The following is a 14,386-nucleotide window of genomic DNA, read 5'->3' on the forward strand; positions in this document are numbered from 1 at the left end:
ATCCATTGCTGCTTTGTAGAATCTGGTAAACAATGCCAAAGAAAGGAAGGGGGGGGGAGCGGAGAGGTGAGGAGAGGAAAGTTCTGTCATTTTCTCTCTGCCATCAATAAAAATCTGGGTTTTCCCCTCCTCCTTCCTTTTATTTAACAGCATGTGAAATGAGCACCATGTTCTTTTTTGAAAGATCCATTAATGGCCCTGCTCCCACCTCTCATCTGAAGTTAGCTGCACCACATCTCTCTGTCACACAATGCACACCTCTCCCTGCCCTTAGTCTGGAGAGACTGCTGGTGCATGATAGATCCTGTGGACTGTGCATGGAGTAGACAAAGGGCAAAGACAGACTGCCAAGGAGCCAGATGAAGTTCCAGCCCCTGGAGCTGCCATCTGCTTCTTGTCAGATTGTTGTGAAATGCTTGTTCCTGGCTGTCTGATGACGGAGGTTGCTGGACAGCAGCAGAAGGATGTGGTTATGACAGATGCTCTGTTTGCTGTGCTTCATGCTTAGTCGGGAAGGCACAGTATGTTAGCTCTTGCCTGGGGAAGCCACAGCTTGATCTCCTGCTCAGCACGTGTCCATTAAACTGTCATCCTTATAGGGGAAATAGGGAGACTTCATAAGCCAAATCCATACACTTATGACATTGAAGTTAAGCCACAAGAACTGCCACAAGTATACTAAATTTGGTCTCCATTCTTGACGGCATCTCTGAGCTGTTTCTAGGACTGGATCCACTCTACAGAATTACAACAGTATGACACCATGTTTAGTGCCATGACTCAATGTGAAGGATTTCTATGATTTGTAGTTTCTGTCAGGGATCTCTGTTGCTACCACATATTACAAATTCCAGGACTCCATAGAATGAGACCATGGCAGTTAAAGTGCCATCAAATTGCTACAATTTTTAAAATTAGATGGTCCGCTGGTCTCTCAGATAGGGAGAAAGGGAAGAGGATCTGAATATTAGGTTTTTGATAAAGGGCCAAATTGGATGATAAGAGGAATGCATATCTCTAGTGATTATCATGTTTTCCTCCATCAATCATATTTTTGAAATAAATATGTGTTTGCTTGTTAATATCCAATCACAAAAGAAAGCATCGTTAAATACAAGTTACAGAAGTGAGGAAAAGCAAGCTCTATGAAAACAGAGATCTTCTGTGACTTGAGGGAGCTTCTTAATATGTATTAAGCATGCTGCCTACTTTGTCCCTTAGGTTCCGAACTGTCTCATAACTGCATATGGATCTTTATTTCCAACATTATTTTATTATTATTATTATTATTATTATTATTATTATTATTATTATTATTATTATTATTATTTCTCCCATGGGTGGGATTCAAAGCAGCGTACAATAGTTAAAAGTGGTAAAAATTACATAAGATTTTTTAAAAATTAACAAAAAAAATCATATAACCAAATAAACTGATTACACACTACATAAACTATATATAACAAATTAATTAATTTACCACACTTGTACCTTGCCTTCCTCACCCCTAAGGGGACTCAGGGCGGCTTTACAAAGGCAACAATTTGATACATATAATCCAAACCAACTGAAAACAATATTAAAACATCAATAAAAGAATCACACAATCCAGGTCATATTCCATAATGGCATAATTAAGACATTATACCATTAAAAATTCCCTGACTCTCAGCCCATTAAAATAGTTATACTAGAATTTTAAAAAACTCAATTTTCACATAATTTGACCACTATACAATTGTTGGTTAATATTGAAACTACATAATTGTTCATGTTAACACTGAGTTCACCACAATGCTTCTGCACTATTCTACAGATCCCAAAATGCCTGAAATACTTGCCTGGGGTAACACCACTAAGGACCTGGGTAGTTAATTCAGTAAATAATATCCATAGGAAAGAGCAATCTACACTATATAGTGTTTGAATTAGAAAATGTATTGGGTCATTATATGGGGGGATATGATATTTTGGCAAATTGTAAGCTTGAGAAAAAATAACAACACAGATATATGACAAGTGAATTATCTAGTAGTAGAATTATAGAATCATACAGTAGGAAAAGACCACATGGGCCATCTAGTCCAACCCCCTGCCATGCAGGAAAAGCACAATCAAAGCACCGGAACAGATAGTAGTTGCATACAAAGGACAATTGTGGGTTCTATGAAAAAAAGTCAGTTTTCAGACAACCATATGTGCTTTTTGTGCAAGATTCGTATTTAAATACAAAAATTAGAAATCTTACATGCAAAAAATAACATTTACAAATATCCTCATCTTTAAAAGCTCTGTGCCACCTTAATAAAAAGCCACATATTTTTTCTGCAAGATTACTGTTTTCTGCAAAATATTTGTGTTGTGCAAGATTTCTTATACAAAGTTTTTATTACAAGGTATCGCTTTCTTTGGTAGAAAAGCATAATGTTGCACAAAAACATGCTGTCTGGAAACAAGTTGATTTTTGTTCCTATTTCTCGTGCTAAAACCAGTATTTCTTCGCATAATAATTTTCTGAAACATGTTGGGATGCCTGAATAAAAGTAAGATCTGTGCAGAAACGTTGGTTTTTCTCCTAAGGGTGGAGAAATCTGTGGAACGTATTCAGTGGAATATTAATATCCCTAGAACATATCAAAAATCCTCTGCTGATCTCAAGCAATCTATGGCAAACATTTGGCTTTATAACTTTCATTGGTGGCAAAACTTTGAAAGATTGTAGCTTTCTTCACTGTAACCTCCTTGCCTCCCCTCTGTAGCATTTACAGGAAGACTCTGCTGAATGGACGGATACAAGACCCCCTTCAATGTCTCCCAGCCCAAGGTGCAGTGCTGCATCTCTGGTCAGTTGTGAGTCTGAGATGAAGCACTGTAGCTCGGGAAGGGAGGAACGAAGCAACGAACAGAGCCAGCCTCACCTCTCTTTTGTCAGGCCACATGGAATGGGAGAGCCTAGACAGGTATGCCTTCCAAATAATTTAGAGGACACAGCTCTTCAGCTGGAATGATATAGAGCATATACTCATGTACAAATTAACTTAACAAGTATATGTCAAGGCCAGGCTTTGGGGCCAAATTTATGGATTTTGATATCACCTGTAAATCAGTTAAAGGTCATGCCATAGAGTATGCGACCTCATGGGGTCAGCTGCCCATGGCTGCCACTGCTATTTCCATGCCCAGGTATTCAAAAAGGTCAGAAGCAATACCATGCCAGAGAGAGTAGAGGGAGTTAGTACTTCTTTTTTGTTTTGTTTTTAAACCAGCTAAGCCTGTGCTGTTTACCACTTGTGTCAGGGAAGGTGATAGTTTAAAAAAAAATGAAAATTAATGTACAGTACTCACATTGACCTGTTGGTAAGTCAACACAGGTTTCGGGGGTTGATTTTCTGATTAAAATTTCTAGACTTATACATGAGTATATAGGGTAACATCAGAGACTATGAGGAGCAAAATGAAAAGAAACAACAGAATAGGCTGCAAGCGGCAGGAAGCCTCTAGCACCGCCCACTCAGATAATCAATTCCTCAAAGAATGACCATGTCTCCAATCAGGTAAGAGCTCCTAGAGCCAAACATTTTCATGGTCTAAGTGTTTTTTGTTGTCCAAGGAAGAGAGCTTACCAACAAGACAATTTATGTCTCCCTCACTGTTTTGTACCTCAATCATATAAAGCATTGGTTCTTCAGTCCAGCTATAAGGCAGAAGGATGAGAAAGAGAAGCCTTTTGGAAGAGGCAATGCACCTTTATATACATTCCAGGCTAGTGTCTGCATGTAGAGAATATGCAGATTATGCAAATATTCTCTCTTAATTAGGAGGTGAATGATTATTTATAGATAATTCTTGCTTAAGAAAATTAATTCAAAAGATTCTCACTAGGTGGGGAGGGGATAGGGTGCTCACATACTCCCCCACTGGCACAACAGTGTGATGGACAGGAGGACCTTTTTCCATTCAAGCCTGTTCCAGCTGTATCACACTAGAACATCTCAGGTGAGAGGATCTCTTGGTCTATTTGCTCTCAGACCACCCTTTACTGTGTCCTCGGGGTCCAGTTTTCCCAGGAATCCCTTAGATGATAAGAGGGGGATTCCTGGAAATACTGTTCTTGGGGTCATGGCTCAGCAACTGGTGATGGTTTGTGCCCTTTGATCACTCTGGAGAGGGTCATAGGCTGCAGGGCATGGTTTGGGAAACATCAAGACTTCTGCTGTCACTCAGCTCACCAAAGGGCCTGTCAGAATTGTCTATCCAACATGTGTGGCCTATACAGTATTGGTGGCTTTCCTAAATCAAGGAGATTGTCTGCCTTAACAACAGCAAGTAGAAAGAAAAAGTTTGCTTACCTAATACTGCTCACTTCTTTCTTTTGCTTCATTCAGGTATAGAGAGATCAAACTAAAACAGGGGGCTGTGACCATTATTTAGCAGACTTGCAAATCTCAAATCTGTCAAAACATGAAGCGTCATTACTGATGTTTTCAATGTTGTGTTTTACTCAATCTAGGAAAAGCCATTTGATTACAAGCCTAACCAAGCCTGTAGTTTTGGTCTGAGTGTGGAATTCTAATTGCTCTTCAGGTTTTCCTGCTTCAAAGAGACAGATCCTCATATACTTCAATGTCCTAAAATGCCACTTTCCAAATACAGCTAAGTAGCCATTGCATCTCTCATGGTCTGCAGACAACTTTGTAGGGTAATATTTCCTTTGATTTCTAGTGGGCTAGTGGAATGTACTCCTATGGTTCATAGCTTGTGAAAATGTTTTCTGAAGAGAGTACTATCACTCACAGAAGTCTCCAGCTAGCATAGCTGTGGCTGGATGCTAGTAGATGCTATCCCCACCACAAAAAACAGTTTTCCCCAAATTAAGCTAGAAATCCTGCACTGACTTTCATTGCTTGCGCATAGCTGACTGTGTTTGAATCCAGAAATGTCTGCCTTTCTACCTGTCAATGCTGTATCCAATAAAGTTTTGTGCTTTTGTTGCCTCTGTGGGCTTTTGTGTTATTTTGGTATGTGTGTGGGGATCAGGCAACCTTGCTCCACAAGGGCTGACAGGCTATAAATAACAGTCTGTGTTTACTGGATTTAGCAGAGTTCAATACAGCAGCGCCCACCTGATACATGTCTCCTGCAAAACAGTGTTTAGGCAAGCAGACTGAGCTGTGTGCGTTTGTGTGATGTCTTTGTCAAAAGGGCTGTGATGGGCATCTACCTCTTCCTACCCATGAGTCAGTCCCTGATCTCAAAGGCAGATTCATAATCTTTATGCAGATTATGGATCTGCACAGATTATGGATTTCCATGGATTATGGCTCCACAGGCTAGCCCTTCCATGTCTGAAGCAGACAATAATCCACACTTTCATCAGTTGTGTATCTTGGCTGAGCAGCTGTGATACATTCCAATTCACTTCACTTTGGTAGGGAAAGCATTACCAATATTCAAATGCTTTTACGAGTTAGATACAGAGAAGTAAGGCACTCCTCATTTTATTTAAGACAATTGGCTTACACATGCCTATCTTTAGAAGATTCATTTTTGATTGCTATTGAAGGACCCAACACTACAGATTGTTGCTTGCTTGAAAAGCATTGTCTTTCAGGAGGAAGAAGAGATGCATAAGCATTGTTTTGGGTCATTGACTCCATGAACAAAACAACACAGGAACAATTTGTACAGAGCCATCCAAAGATATTTCACTCCATCAGGTAAAAGGATCCCTGACCCCCAAGTGTCATAAACAAAAGCCAACTCAGCTGGCATTCATGGGTATGGGACAGGATCCTGCCCTGCACCAGAGACAGCAGTCTAGTTTAGGAGAGGATTTGGCATAGGCAGTTTTGACTTTTAACAAGAGGAATCACCGTGGGATCAGAAGCAACATTATATGTCTGGGGTATCCATGTGCTAGTACCATTGCTTTAAGCCACTTCTGCTACAGATAGTTGCCTCTACCTAATGGTAGAGCCAGCCCTGATTTTGGGTGTACAAACATAAGAAGATCTGTTTGCAAGCTCTGTCCCTCATAGCACATTCTATGCTACATACATGGGATATTACGAACAGCCTATTCAGCAAACCCCAGCTCCATCAAAGGACTTGCATTCTTAAATAAAATCTACTAAGCCAAACAATGTTTCTTCAAGAAGAATTTTGGGGAAGTACAATAATCTGAGAAAACAGAAGGCAAATGTCTAGGCTACATATCCTTAATTTCTCCTTGCCTGTAGCCAAAGACAATTTCGATTGTGAAAACTAGATTTTTTTTCCTTTTTAATTAGAGCACTTATGTTCATGCACATACAAACACACACACAAATCTATCAATATTACACCTTCAAAACATTTCAAACGATTTAAATATTCCAAATTGCCAAGCAGAACCACAATCAAATAGACTAAAAACTGAAGGCCTTTCTACAAAGGCACATTATGTGGCGCAGAACTGACATAAAAATGCTGGTTCCAGGCCACATTTAGGATTTCATCCCGCAGCTTCTAGGTTCCATTTCCATGCACTTCGGAAACAGAGCCCCATAGGAGCCTCACAGAGGCCATCACATGATGTAAGGGCACTTCTGGTGGGACTCCGCAAGGCTTCATTTCTGCAATGCATGGAAACTGAGCCCAGAAGCCATCTTCAGAAGTTGGGTTTTACCCAGATCCAAATGGCAGAAAGTAGGAGAAAGCTGGGAAAAGATGGGCATGGAATGGCCTGCCATCCCAGAAGATGGTAGGGAGGGAACATGGTAAGATCATTTGTTCTGTTTTCCTGACATTCTTAGAATGAGGTCCTAAGGCTACACAAGAGTGACCTAATCCACCTTGGCAGCAGGATACTAGCCAGTTCAGTAGGGCTGGGCAAGGGGATGGGCATGGGCATGGGCTTGGTTCCACCTGCCCTGCAACCCTGATATTTTCACAAAAAAAGGGAAAAGCACCTAGCACATAGTAGCAGTTCCCTTTCCTAGTCCTAAACTATATGAGGAACCTGAGACGAGTGAGCCCCCCCTTCTGCTTCTTCCAGGTTCCTTTACGAGTCACATGGCACACAACCAGGAAAAGGGGGCCATTACCATACAGTGTTATTTCTTTCTTCTTTGCAGGAAATTTGTGTATGCAAAGGACAAGAAGAGAGTGCCATGCAACCTCCCTGGACTGCCTGAGCCCAAGAGGCATGAGATGGCTATGGAGACAATGGTCCTGTATCACACATAAAGATCTGGGATGGCTGTCCCTATTGCTCCAACACACAGGAATATCTGAATCTTGCAGTAGGACTATTTTTTAACTCTGGGTGAAGTTGCCCTAAATGGCCAGGTTTAAATTACATTGACCTACATGAGTTGTGTTGGCACATGCAAGCTAATGTAACTCTAAACTGTATTGTTTGGCAGTATAGATGCACCCCAAGATACAAATACAAGGCCTCAAATGTTTGAGTGAGCAGCCACGTTTAAACTTAGTGCCAAAATGAGGCTGAAAAGTCTCTCACTTGTATTTCCATGAGGCGTATTGCTCCCAACAATGGACACAAAAGTCCCCTATTGCCTTAGGATCAGCATATGTTAAAAATGACATAAAGGCACACGATAATAATTGTACCATGACATATCGTAATGATTAGATGATTGTCTAATGTCTATAGGAGGAAAGGGGTGGGGCTTCTCTACTGATTCTCAACTCTTTAGGACTTTGAAAGTCATGCCCAATACTGTGCCTTTGGCAGCAACCTAGCAACCACAATTCCTCAGAAATAAGTATTGCATGATGTGTCTATGGTGTTCTTGACAGCAATATAGATGTCACATTTTGTATCACTGGCAGGTTTTGTGTTATCTGCAAGGACATCCCTATGAAAACCACGATATAGTCATCTAGATTGACATGAACTAGTGCATAAATTACAGTACACTGACTACTGTGGCCAGTAGTTATTCCTGCTTAGCAAAAGCTAGCTGAGCAAGACAAAGCTGGCTAAATGCATCCTAATTCATCAAGGCTATTTGAGTTTCCATGAACAATGGTGAATCTGGAATACGCCCAAGATATGTATCTGCTCTTTCAGGGAGAGTGTAATCCTACCCAGAGTTGATTGTTTACCCAATTCATGGTTCTAGACACCATTGGTCCAAGGAGCTTCCATTTTGTCATGATTAGTCTTCAGTTTACTAGCTATCATTCAGTATTGTATTCAGGGCACTAGTCAAGCTACTGAATGCCATTACCTGAATCTGATGGCAAGGAGAACTATCACTGGGTATCATCAACACATTTAAGGCAAATAATCATAATATCTCAATGACCTCTCGCAGTAATATCATGAAAATGTCATAAAATATGGTGGACTGAATGGAAACAGTTGGTTCTTCACAGCAAAACAAACTGCATGGAAGTTTTCCAATGCTTCCCAATGGTAAGATCCACATCAGCATAAGCATTGTGGCTCTTATTCCCAGAGCATTAGTCCGATCAGAGGCAATGTAGGGTATCGAAAGCCACTATGAGATTTGGAAGAACATCAGAGCAGCATTCCCTCTCTCTTCCTTGCATCCTAAATATCCAAAGCTCACATTGTGCCCCTTATCTAATAATGAAGGATTTATAATGTATATGGCCGAGATAGCTTATGTCTGTCTAAGGACCTCATCACATTGATGAGGTTCCCTAGATTGATTTGCCAGCCTCCATGGTGAATTAGTGGGGCAATCCTGGTGCACCGCCTCTCCAGCAGTGACACTCCCCCATCACACGTAGGGAAGCATCATCACGCTGACCCCATGGTTCCTTATGGAACATAGGAGATTTCCCATGTTCTGGGCCAAGTAGCCTAGGAAGCTTGCACCCCAATTCACTAACAAAGCCCCGCTAGAAGTCAGCCTGCATTGTGTGATGGGTGGCATGAGGCTCCATCAGTCAGAGGTGCTGCAAGTATCCTAGGACACTTGCAGCCCATTGTGTAATGAGATTGTATGTTAAATTGAGTTAAAAAAGATTTTATTTATTTCGTGTCAAAAGCATTGTACAACAAATACATTTCAAATAATGAAAATTATTATTATTATTATTATTATTATTATTATTATTATTATTATTATTATTATAAAAGAAATCACAAGCAACTAAATAGTTTTGGACCAAAAGCGGGCAACAGCAACCGCATTGTCTGTAGCTTTAAACAACTCCTCCTCCGTACATGAGGCAGGGCATTGTGGGCAAGCATACATATGCTGAGTTGTTTGTTCAGCTCCACAGTCACACAAGGTGGAGGATTCCTCCAGGTAGTGCCACCTTGCCAAGTTGTCTTTTGATCTGCCCACTCCACTTCTGAGTCTGTTCAGGGACTTCCAAGTTGCCCATTCTTGGTTTGCCCCTGGAGGAAGACCCTCTTGGGGGGCCATCCAGTTAGAATTGCCAGGTTTAGCTGCCCAGAGGGACACCCTTGCTGTTGCTGGAGGAACATCAAGAGGAGTGGTGGTTCTCATGAAGCCCTTCCGTGATTTGAGTCTGGTGGGAGGAGGGTGATAGCCATGCAGTGGGTGGCTTTCACAATGTTCGACCTTTTTTCTCTCACCGTTAGCAGCAACTTCCCGTCGCACGTCAGGAGGGGCAATGCCAGCTAACTTGTAGAGTTTATCAACAGGTGTAGGTTTAAGGCATCCCGTGATGATTCTGCATATTTCATTCAGTGCTATGTCCACCTGCTTCGCATGGGCAGACTTGTGCCAAACAGGACAGGCATACTCTGCAGTTGAGAAAGACAAGGCCAGGGCTGATGCTCTTATTACTTGTGGGTCTGCACCCCATGCGCTGCCAGTCAGTTTCCGCAGGATGTTATTGCGTGCAGCTACTTTGTGCTTGGTGTTCATGCAGTGTTTCCTATATGTTAGTGTTCGGTCTAAGGTGACACCAAGGTATTTAGGATGGAAACAGTGTTCGAGCTCTTGGCCTTCCCAAGTAACTTTCAGGTTCCTGTTGGCTTCGCGGTTACGTAGGTGGAAAGCACACACTTGTGTCTTGGCAGGGTTAGGCTTCAGGTGGTTCTCTTTGTAGTAGCTGGAGAGATCTTTCAAGGCATTGGTGAGTTGCTTTTCAACTGTTTCAAAATCTTTTGCTTGTGTTGTAAGGCCAAGGCCATCAGCATATATAAAGCTGTTTGTGAGTGGTGGTTGTGGCTGATCGTTCGTGAAGATATTAAATAAGGTTGGTGCAAGAATGCTGCCTTGGGGTAAACCATTCCTTTGCCTCCTCCATCTGCTTTTCTGGCCCTGAAACTCCACATAGAAGCTGCGGTTTTCTAAGAGGGTCTGGACAGTTTTTGTAAAGTCAAAGTCCCGGGTGATATGGTAGACTTTATGCAGCATTTTTCTATGTTGCACCGTGTCATAGGCTGCCATAAGGTCCACAAAGACTGTTCCCATAATGCAGCCTTTCTCATAGCCTTCCTCGATATGTTCAGTCAGATGAAGAATTTGACCTGTACAGTTTTTCCCTGGTCTGAAACCTGCTTGTTGTGCAATAAGCTTGGGTTCGATAACAGGTCCTAGTTGATTTAATAGCATCCTCTCATAGACTTTATATAGATGACATAAGAGGGAGATTGGTCGATAGTTCCTGGCATTGGAGGCATCTTTACCAGGTTTTAAAATGGCAATTATTTTAGTTTTCCTCCATGCTCTGGGAATCTGTTTGTGTGCCAGGCATTGATTGTAGAATTTCAAAAGCCAGGTTTCAGCTTTGGCCCCCAAGTGCTTGATTTGCTCCATCATCAGGTCATCTAGGCCAGGTGCTTTACCAGTCTTACATCGCTTGATGGCTTCTCTGAGTTCTTTCAGGTTTAGAGGAGAAGACAACTGGTGGGTTTCAAGTTCTGGCACCCACCTGTAAAAACCTGTAAAAAAAGATGAATACATTTGAATACAAAGGGGGTAGGCACAGGGAATCAGTTTGGGGAGCACTACAGCACTATTTAGCTATCAAACAACAAACCACCTTTTTCTCAAGAATAGCAATTAGCAGTACCTTTCTAGTGAAAGAAGCTAATAATCTCAAGTGGAAAACCAGCAGCACTCTGTGGTTAAGGAGGGAACTGCACACAATTCTAAAATCCAAGCATCTAAAATGAAACAACCCAAGGCCTAATCCCGAAGTATAACATGTCCTGTTTACACATAAGAAGGAGGAAGTATGAATGGCATTACTATGGAAGTAAAGTAATGTGGGTAACCACATTTGCAGTGTTCAGTTGAAAACAACATGTACTCTGCCACTAAGCAGAGGAAGAAAGAACACAGGGGTCATCTCCAGATGGAGACCTATCTCTTTATGCTAATAATAGGAAGGCACAATGCCATTATTCCGCCTCTTATCCATCATAGAATTTTCCATAGTAAGGGGAAAAGCTAGAGAGGACTGTGACTGAAGAATAACAATCTGAGGTCTCCATTGAATAACAAACAGTGAATTAGAAAGGGCAATGATATAATGAAAGCCTTGGGAGAAACTACTAGTAGGCCATCCACACTACAGAATTTAAACAGTTTGATACTACTTTAACAACTATGACTCCATCCTGGGATCTGTAGTTTGTTGTGGTACCAGAGATCTGTGTTAGAGAAATCTAAATAATTCACAAAATTGCAAATCCCAGAATTCCATAGTATTAAGCAATATACATTAATATGGTGTCAGATGGCAATGATTGTACAGTGTGGATACAGGATTTTCTATACAACATTTTAGTGGGATTTTACAATCTTTATGTTTTATGTTTTAGCTTTTTCTCTAGTCCATTTTTGTAGGAACATGGACTATATAAAGAAATATGAATAAATTAAGATAAAATAAACCTGCAAAAATAACAGGGAAACATTGGCTTTATTGAGGGTGAGGCAGCAGAAGATATTGGGATTGGTATTTTTTATTCCATAAACAATACATTGTTTAGATCTATATTTTCTGTTTCCCATTCTTTCTTCCAGGAAGCTCAGACCAGTTTTTTAGTCCTGTAAAATCCCAGGCAGGGAGTTAGAGCTTGGAGCTGGTCCTGGCATTTGCTTCATCATGTTGGGTACAAAAACTGGGCTGGCTAATGGACTGTTTCTCTTCACACATGAATTCAAACAGCTATGGTTTGTATTAACTCCAGTTAATAAATAATCTAGAATCTAATCTTTGTTTATGAACAAGCTAACACAATTTCTTAACTAATTACAGAAGTAATAATGGAAATATATCATGGAGCAGTGAGAGAATGCCAGCATGGTGTAATGATTTGAAAGTTGGTATTTGACTCTGGAGATCAGGGTTTGTTTCCCTGTTCGACCATAAAAACCCATTGGATTACCTTGGGCTAGTCACACATCCTCAACCCCAGAATAGGGTTGCATTACAGTTGTCATAAGGCAGAAACAACTTGAAGACACACAACACAACAAGAGCACTGCAAGTGCTAGCAATAATCTGCAAGGCTCTATAGGTCCAGGTTACCTGAAAGACTGTTTATTTATTTTTATTTATACCCCACCCTTCTCACCCTGAGGGGCACTCTGAGTGGCTTACATAAGTAGGCACAATTGGATGCCACAGTTCAACAGTACAGAAATACAGTACAACCCCTTTTTCCACTGACCCAATATCCATTATTTCACTTATCCATGCACCCAAAATTTTGTCCATCCTGCATTAGTCCTACAGCACAATTCTATGATATATTTCCAACCCAAGCATAATCAAAATATAGAGTTCATGATTATCCACAGTTCCAGATGTGTGTGTGTGTGTGTGTGTGTGTGTGTGTGTGTGTGTGTGTGAGAGAGAGAGAGAGAGAGAGAGAGAGAGAGAGAGAGAGAGAGAGAGAGAGAGAGAGCGCATATGTCTTGGAATGTATCCTTTGTGGATATAGGGGTCGTACTGTAATGACTTACCTGAGGCTTCTTTGAGAAACATTTGCAGGTGAATCAGTGAAATTTCCAACACTGAAAATGAGGCCTTCATCCTATGTGATAAATAAAGCGTTGGGGATTGTCGTTTTTCCCTTAAGCTTTGAAACACCCAGTTTGGAAATTAAATGATTTTCCTACCCCCATCACACGTTTTTCTTCGATCCGCTTTCTTTTCAAATTATCTGTTTGCCTTCCCATCACATGGGAGACATATTTCTCCTCCCAGTGTCTCCTCCTCCATGTTCTATTACTTGAAAAAATCTTCTGTGTTTGTTCTCATGAAAGTACCTTTTAATGTGAAATTTATTTATTTATTTATTTACATCACTTTTACCCCGCCTTTCTCTCCGAGGAGACTCAAAGCGGCTTACAGTAAATAGGCAAAAATTCAATGCCTAAAAACAATGTAAAAACAACAATTCATATAAAACAATCTACAAAACAACAGTTCATATAAAACAGGTACCATTACAAAATAAAATCACATTATATAAAATTTTAAGAATGTCCAAGATTAAAATCCATTCATCCAGAATCCTCAAGTCTTCGTACAGGTCATGTAAAGTCCATGTTCTTATTCATTAAAAGCTTGTGTGCACAGCCATGTCTTTAAGGCTTTCCTGAAGCCTAGGAGAGTTGGTATCTGCTCCCATTAAATGGGATTTCTTCTATTCTATATTTTTCTATACTACAATCTCTCTTTATAAGTACAGATACTTCTCAATTAAAAAGGTAACTCTATTGAATTTACATTGATAACAAAAAGATATATATTACTGTGTCTTCGTCCTCAGTCCAAAAAAGATTATGGTGGAAGAAAGGAATTTATACTGCTCATCTCTGCTCCTCCCTCCAGAATTACATCGTTGTTGTGTTTACAAGTGGACAATGGGGAATTCCCATCACATGTTAAATGTGATGTTTTTATCTATCTCTACATGGGGAATTTAAAATGAAGTCGATTAGTCGACTTAGAAATCATTGGAAAAAACACACTTGAAATGGCGAAATACAAGTGTGCGTTGTGTGATGGGCTCAGTAGGTAGCCATTTCTTAAATGTGTAGAAACACTGATTTTATTGCATATGATAGTTTACTGATACCAGGTTTTCTGTATATCCCAAATTATCTGGCAGTGCGGATTCATAGAATCCAATTTAAATCAGAAACCTTGGGATCAGATCCTGGGATATAGGGCCTGTCTGGCCCATGGATAGATTTGTATTTTGGAATATTTCAGATTTTGGAATTTTGGATAAGGGATACTCAAACCGTACCTCTTAAATTGTGTACTCGATTGAACAGCATTTGTAATTCAACACAGTCATTTCAGCCATTTTCTTATCATGCTTTTATGCATGGCTATAACATAAGTTGGAACACCACACTCTTTCACAAGGAACTAAATGACCAATCATCACCTGCTGTTCCTG

General features: G+C 40.5%; 2 non-coding genes across 2 annotated transcripts; both read left to right on the plus strand.

Annotated features, from left to right (window-relative positions):
- Positions 1–2,807: 2,807 nt before the first annotated feature.
- mir143 (microRNA mir-143) lies at positions 2,808–2,892 on the plus strand. The gene has a single exon (NR_129863.1). It is a non-coding gene; the product is annotated as a microRNA mir-143 (primary transcript).
- A 1,145-nt stretch (positions 2,893–4,037) lies between these two features.
- Positions 4,038–4,133, plus strand: mir145 (microRNA mir-145). The gene has a single exon (NR_129864.1). It is a non-coding gene; the product is annotated as a microRNA mir-145 (primary transcript).
- The last annotated feature ends 10,253 nt before the right edge of the window (positions 4,134–14,386 follow it).

Source organism: Anolis carolinensis, chromosome 2, assembly GCF_035594765.1.
Source record: "Anolis carolinensis isolate JA03-04 chromosome 2, rAnoCar3.1.pri, whole genome shotgun sequence".
NCBI lineage: Eukaryota > Metazoa > Chordata > Lepidosauria > Squamata > Dactyloidae > Anolis > Anolis carolinensis.